The following is a 7018-nucleotide window of genomic DNA, read 5'->3' on the forward strand; positions in this document are numbered from 1 at the left end:
AATCAACTCAAAACGTCTGCATAAAATTGCTGTCCGAGATGACCCCAGGCATGTCCGAAATTACCCCGGTACCGGGGTGATTTCGGACATTCGAGGACCGTAGAAATTATGCTTTTTATAAGCATTTTCGGATTTCTGAAACAAACGATACTCCTATCCTTTTTTGGCAAAGCTTTAAGGTTTACAACAAAATAACATTTACGAACTTGCTGTGTAATTTATAAAAAATATGGGCTGTTTTCAAAAAATCGTCCGAGCTATCCCCGGTCTAGAATGATAATTTTGGTGTCTATCCATATGTTTCGTGGACAAGGAATCCATTTCAAGGATTAAAACAGTTGCATATGATTTACATCACAGTAAAATCCAAAAAGGCTGCTGATATATTTGCCGAATACTTACTATAAATTTCTTATTCTCGAACTCCCACTATGCTACGTAATCACTTTGCTTTCTGACTGATAAGCGCGAACTTGCGTCTCAGCAGGCTTGTAAGAAAGATCGATAAAGCGTTCTCTCTTTCGAAGCCGCAGTGCTTGTTCTAATATCAATGCTCTAGTTATAAGTTCTTATTATATATATTCTTTGAGGAGTAGCCTACTTGATTGCAATACACTTGAGTCAAAGGAGGATTTCGTAGAGGTCTTGGAGAACATAGCCAAAAGGAGTGAGACTGCCAAACTGTGGGTGGACATGTTGATCAAAGCAGTGTTCCTTGTCATGAGGTTTGTCCGAGCTGAGCAGGAGGCTGATTGGCTGTTGCATCTTGAGGCATGCAAACAAATGCTTCCCTATTTCTTTGCCGCTGGCCATGTGCATTATGCAAGGTATGGGATGTGCTACCTAAGCGCAATGGAAACCCTCCCAGAAGAGGTATTAATCCGGTTCATGAAAGGGGGTCATGTGATGAGGCACCAGCGCGAACTATGGAATGGCCTGTGGAGTGATATGTTTATAGAAACTTCTTTCATGAAATATGGCCATGCCGCAAATGGCATCATAGGAATAACCTTGAAGCCGGATACGCTCATGATCTGGGCATGGAGTCTTCATACATGTAGTACTGTGGAGGCTGCTCTGGGCGAAATGCATGGAGATTCTGGAGACCAGGGAAGTGGACATAAGGAAGAAAAGAAGGCACGGATAGAGAATGACAATGAGGACCGAGAAGCCATAAGGACGAAGCTTCAAAAATGTATGGATCCACTTGATCCCGAGAAACATCCAGAGGATCTAGTGAACATTGCAACTGGTCAACATGGAGCCCCGGCAATGAATGTGCAGGAGGCTGTGCAGAAAGGATTCAAACAGATGTGCGAATTTGGAGAGAATTTACCTGATGGCTTACATGAAACAATTCACAAGACTACCATGGTGGCTACAAAGAAACTTGTGAATGTGGGAGGTAGTAAAGTGTACGACATGAATGTCATCTACTCCAAGGTCATAGGCCAACAGGCTAGTGGGCGTGATGTTGACATAAAAATGTCCTATCCTACCAAGTGACCCCAGTACCAACGTCTATGTTTGACCCCACAGGAGAAATGAGAGCTGCAACATCAAAGTCTTCCTTAAAGCGACAGCTTCAATTTGAGGTATATGCTCGGATAACAGCAAGTGACACTTCAGTAGTTGTGATTGATGGTTCAGCCCTACTCTAGGTGATTCCTTGGCCTGCAGAGGGCACCACTACAGACTACGCAAACAACTTGAGACAAGCCATTGACAAGAGACTAAAAGTTGTGGACGTTCACCTAGTCTTCGATCGGTACTACGATTACAGTACTAAACTAAGAGTGTCACCAGAAGTGCTAGGGCCACTGGAGTTAGCCGAGTCCACGAGCAGCAGTTGAACACCAAGTTACCACCTCAAAAGAATGTATTGACGGTGACCGAAAAAAAAAGAAGCAGTTGATAAACCCGATTGTCAAACTTCTGATTGAAGACGATTCATTCTATGAATACACCCAAAGTCACAAGTTGATGGTGATTGGTGAGGACTTTGCCCCATTTGAGATCAGCCATGGTGTTGTAGTGATCAGGAGGGCGAGCCTTTCAACTAGTCATGAGGAAGCGGACAATATCATTGTCCAACATGTGATGCTGTCTGCTCGAAATAACGAAGAGAGTGATATAACTGTGATATACGATAACAGTGACGTTTTCATTCTCTTGCTTCATCATTATCACGCTGGAAGCATGAAAAATCGTATCACTATGGAATCACCAATTAGCCTAAGTACCGAACAGTCATTGACATTGGAAAAACCGTAGAGAAGCATGTGTCTTTTGTGAATGAACTCCTGCCAGCCCATGCCCTCACTGGGTGTGATACGGTAGCATGCCGCTATGGGGTTGGCAAAGGTAGGCTACTGCATTGAAGGTTCTGAAAGATGGTCACTCACCGTCACTTTTAGGGGTCATTGATTCTACCATAGAATCAGTGATTGCGCAGGCAACCACATTCATGTCAGCCTGTTACGGTCAATATACTACGAGTAAATCAATTTCCGAAACACGCTGAAGGGTATGGGCATCCAAAACGGGTCGGGCCTCCGCGGTACCACCAAAAATTTGTTCCCTTTCTCCTACAAGTGAGGCCTAAAAAGAGAATGTAAGAAGAGCCCATCACCAAGCCATTGTGTGGCGTTCACTGAAAGACAGCAATCCGGTTGAACTTGATGCAGAAATGTACGGATGGGTGAAAGACTCGAATCTTAAAACGCTACAACGGTCCTCCTTCCCGCAAATATTGAACTCGCCCCAGAAACTGTCATGCGCATGATCAGATGTGAATGCAAGAGTGACAACCCCTGCAGAACGCTTTCTTGCAGCTCTCCCGTGATTTTGGTAGACCTAATATCCGCCATTTTGTCAAAAATGACTTTTTTGCATTTTTCTACGTTTAAAGACTTCATGCATCTCCTGACAAAAATTGTGCTCCAATGTAGTATGGTTTACGAGATAATCGGTGTGTAAAACCTAACATATTCCAATCTGTGCAAGAATAATTTTCTAAAACCTAACATATTCGTCTATCCAATCAAGTAACAGGAAATTGTCACGTGACCGGCAAAATTTCAGCAGAGTAGCCCAGGCTACTTCACATCTTACATCTCTTAGAGTTGCGTGAAGCGGATTGGCTGATTCTGAAAGAGTAGACCCTAGGCTACCAAAATCAATAAAAAAAAAAACTTTGCATAAATTTTCCAAGTTCAGTCCTACTACTGCCGGACTACTTCGCAATACACTCAAACCTAACGGCGATTGAAAATGCCTAACGGGAACAGGCAAGTGAATGCTAGAAGTTTCTAGTGCGGACTCGACATGTTAGTGGTGGTACATTGATTCAGTCTCAAAAACATATTGCGAAGGCCATCATCTTCGAAGACGAGGGATACCCATTATTCAATGGTAGGCTATCTATTGAATGGAATAATTCCCCGGCAACAACACTTCAGCAATTGCAAACTTCACTCTGTCAATTAGCCTCTACAAGTATGCGGTACTGCCAGGATTAAGCTTTCAAAGAAGCTTTCCCAGCCCGAGGATAAAGATTCAATTAATCACTCTTGTTACAAAAAGTGGCCTTTCTGACGTACGCTCAAAGATGAACATTTTATAATTTCAGTATGTTGTGCTTGAAACATTCTAATGCTGAAATAATATTCAACTATTTTATGATGTTGTTCTTTATTTTTTATATACTGTATTCGTAAATATTTAATCAGTAGTCGCCTATAGTCATCTTGGTTACAGAAGCATTTGCAACATTGTGATGTCTAAGGATCTAAAGAAATTCATTATCATACAATATAATATTGTAGCGATCCATTATTGCGTCAAATAAGATTTCCTTTTTTGAACTATAGTGAACTGGTTTAGCCTAATATTTATTCCTAATGATTCTGTAATTTTCCATGCAACCTGCTCCCGAAGTAAATAGGAAAAAGGAAGCAACCAATAAAATGGTCTGTAGCACAGACCAGCTCAGCTCAGCTCAACTTAGCAAACCTAAAATTGATTGTGTAGTTTTACGTAACAATTTCGACAACTGTTAAAATGTAATAATTCGTGATAATGTTTCACTATCCTGTAATGTTTAAATTCAATTTTGTTATAGACCTACAGTACAGTACAATATTATGTGAACACCTTCTGATAACTAAAAATTATAATTCGAGTAATAATTGTGTGGAAATAGTTTAACCCTTTGCTTTTCAACGTTTTTTTGGAAGTTAACTGCTTAAGGGGGGGCCGTTTTTGGGTCAAATTCAATCAGCTGTTACGTGTAATCCGCTGGTGCTATTTCAACAGAAGTTGCACTGGTGTGAAAAAAAAATCATTTGTCTATAAGTTTGAAAAGTCATTATTCTAAAATTTTATATGTTAAACTTGATATTTCAACTTTTGCAAAGGTACCCAAAAACGACAATTTTGATTTAACTTGCCGCCTTTAATTACCGTGCTAATCCGATTTCATGCAAAGTTCTAAAGGACAAAGAGCTCGATCAGCCGCACGAAGTGTGTGTGCGGTGTGGCGACTCATTGCATTGATAAAGATTTTCGACCTTCGAGCAAATCTTATTGTAGGCTACTCATTAATTATAAAATAGTTACAGAGTAAGATTGTTACATGAATTTGAAAAAAACAAAACTGCGTTGTTTTATATTTTTGTCCTAAACTAATGCTTTGCGAAACCCATGGCCATCTTCTTGTTTTATGGAACCAAACTTCTCATAAGTAACACCTTGGCCTACTTGAATAGCTGTTTACATGTTCGTTTGTGCATTTTAGGGCTACAATTGAGTTTGTAGTATGAATATTTTTAGTAGAGAGAAGACAATTGAACAAGCTGTTGAAATTATCTGAAATTTCTAAGTTCAAATTAGCCGCTTTTGGAATTGAGGATTTGTGTCAAGTCGCATCACAAATATCATGCAGGCTTCATCATAAGTCATTTGGCTTACGGGTGTTTATAAACATGACTCATGAATTACATCCACTAAAAATACAGCATTTACATCAACAAAGCTAAGTTCGAAGTTCACTTTTTATTGAAGATTGTGTCAATCAATTTGAAAATGCATTTATAGTCCGCCAGCGTCGAAACAATGTAACAGCGAAGTGAGGAACATGGGTAAATAAAAAAAATGTGAATTGTTTGGAACACAAAAAATACGCGTAAACGCGACAAAGCGATACAAGAGCAAGGCAGCGATTATGTTTCTGGCCAAAAAAAAAATTAACTTATGACTTGAAAGATAAAAATGATTATAACGAAGCTTCAAAATTTGTCGTAAAAAGTATTGCAGAGATACAATAAACATAATCATTTTGTGCCAGATTGTGAGAAGACTTCCTAGATTCTTTTCAAATATTTGCAGGATTGCAAATTATTTTGTATAACTTTATATTGCCAAAAAATGGCTTCTTGGTTGATATAACGTGTCTACAATGTATAAAAAATTCTTAGGCCTACTACATTGAAGTAATGGAATGTTTTTTTTGTGATTTTTTCTGATGACGTTTTACAACATCCGAAAAGTAAAAATAATAATGATGAATAATTTTACATAACCATGGTTTGTAAACGCTTCACAAAAATTGTCGCGGAGACTTTACTGTTAGACGTAAAACGTTTGTAAAAGAAAACTGTCGGGTTACGTATTTATAATGTTTATTACGCTGTTATCGAGTTATAAACTGCCTTTGTTGTCTACCTTTGTGGTTGCCGGCCAGCTTAGAGCAGCATGCAAACTACGCGTTTATGGTATTTGCATCGTGTTATGATTCCCGCAAATTTTCCACAAGGTCTTTGTTTTTAGCTTGATATTTTGTGCCTTTTCTGTCCTAAACTTGAAGTCACTGTGCAGCACAATCCACACCGGTTTTTAGACTCAGTCTTCATTGAAAATCTTTTGTGTGGTGCATCATTTCAAATAGTGTCTTCCTCTGAACTGTTACACAAACCACCCAGAACGAGGTTGATTATGAATATTACAGACGTTGAGTGGCAGTTATTGTATGTGTGGATTTATTAACTGTCTGACTAAATTCATGCTAAAGTCGAGCAAATTCTGCTTTCGGGATCCCTGCCGTTATTTACGTTTTTTTGTTGTTGATAAGTTTAGGGAGCATTTTTCCAAAATAAATGAAGACATCGGTATTGTTCGTCACTTAGATTTAGTTTTCTCGGCATTGTTTATTCATTCTTTGATTCATTAGTTTATCCCACTTTTGGAATAATCAGGTCGTTTATAAATGGCGGGTTTTCACAATAGCCGGTCTCTTATACATTGGCGCAACGTATTCAGATGTTGAATCAATGATCAAGAAAGCTGATTTGTTGTTTGTCTTATGTGACGCCGAGCATTATGCCTAGTCTACAATACAAAATATTTTGTAGTGAAGACGAGGCATTATCATCTTTATTTTGCGCTCTTTGGAACAACACGCAGTGCACTGTGAAACAAAAATGCAACACATAACAAGTAGGCCTAGGCGACATAAAGCAGCGAAGGGACATGTAGTCATCGAGTAAGCTGCTACGTGATCTCATAATTTTGAGCATATCTCACAATTACTGTTTGCAAAAACGCCATTTCTTCAGCTTCTTCCAAAAGCATTTGCAGTGATACATTTCCTCAATTGCAAGTTTTGTCAATGAGAGTATTTCCATAGAACGTTTATTTCGAAACCAGGTTTTTCATGTCACTACTCACTACCTAAGGGAAGATTTCTTATTGTAACGCTTTTTATTCGTCAATGGATATTTGCTGGTTGAAACAACTGTTTTGAATAGTTTGTGGCCTACATTGATCGTAGATTGCTATTCTTCGTAAATCTGATAACGCAAAAAACGTTTGCTATTATTGTTTCTAATTAACAACTTTGTGACCACTGGATTTTCTTTGTAGCATAAGAAATAACGCGCTTTGTATTATTGAGGTCAAACCAAACAAAGGAAAACAAGAGGACGTTTCTCTCTGCTCGCGCATATCGATGCACGAAGCA

Source organism: Aplidium turbinatum, chromosome 1 (genome assembly GCF_918807975.1).
Source record: "Aplidium turbinatum chromosome 1, kaAplTurb1.1, whole genome shotgun sequence".
Lineage (NCBI taxonomy): Eukaryota > Metazoa > Chordata > Ascidiacea > Aplousobranchia > Polyclinidae > Aplidium > Aplidium turbinatum.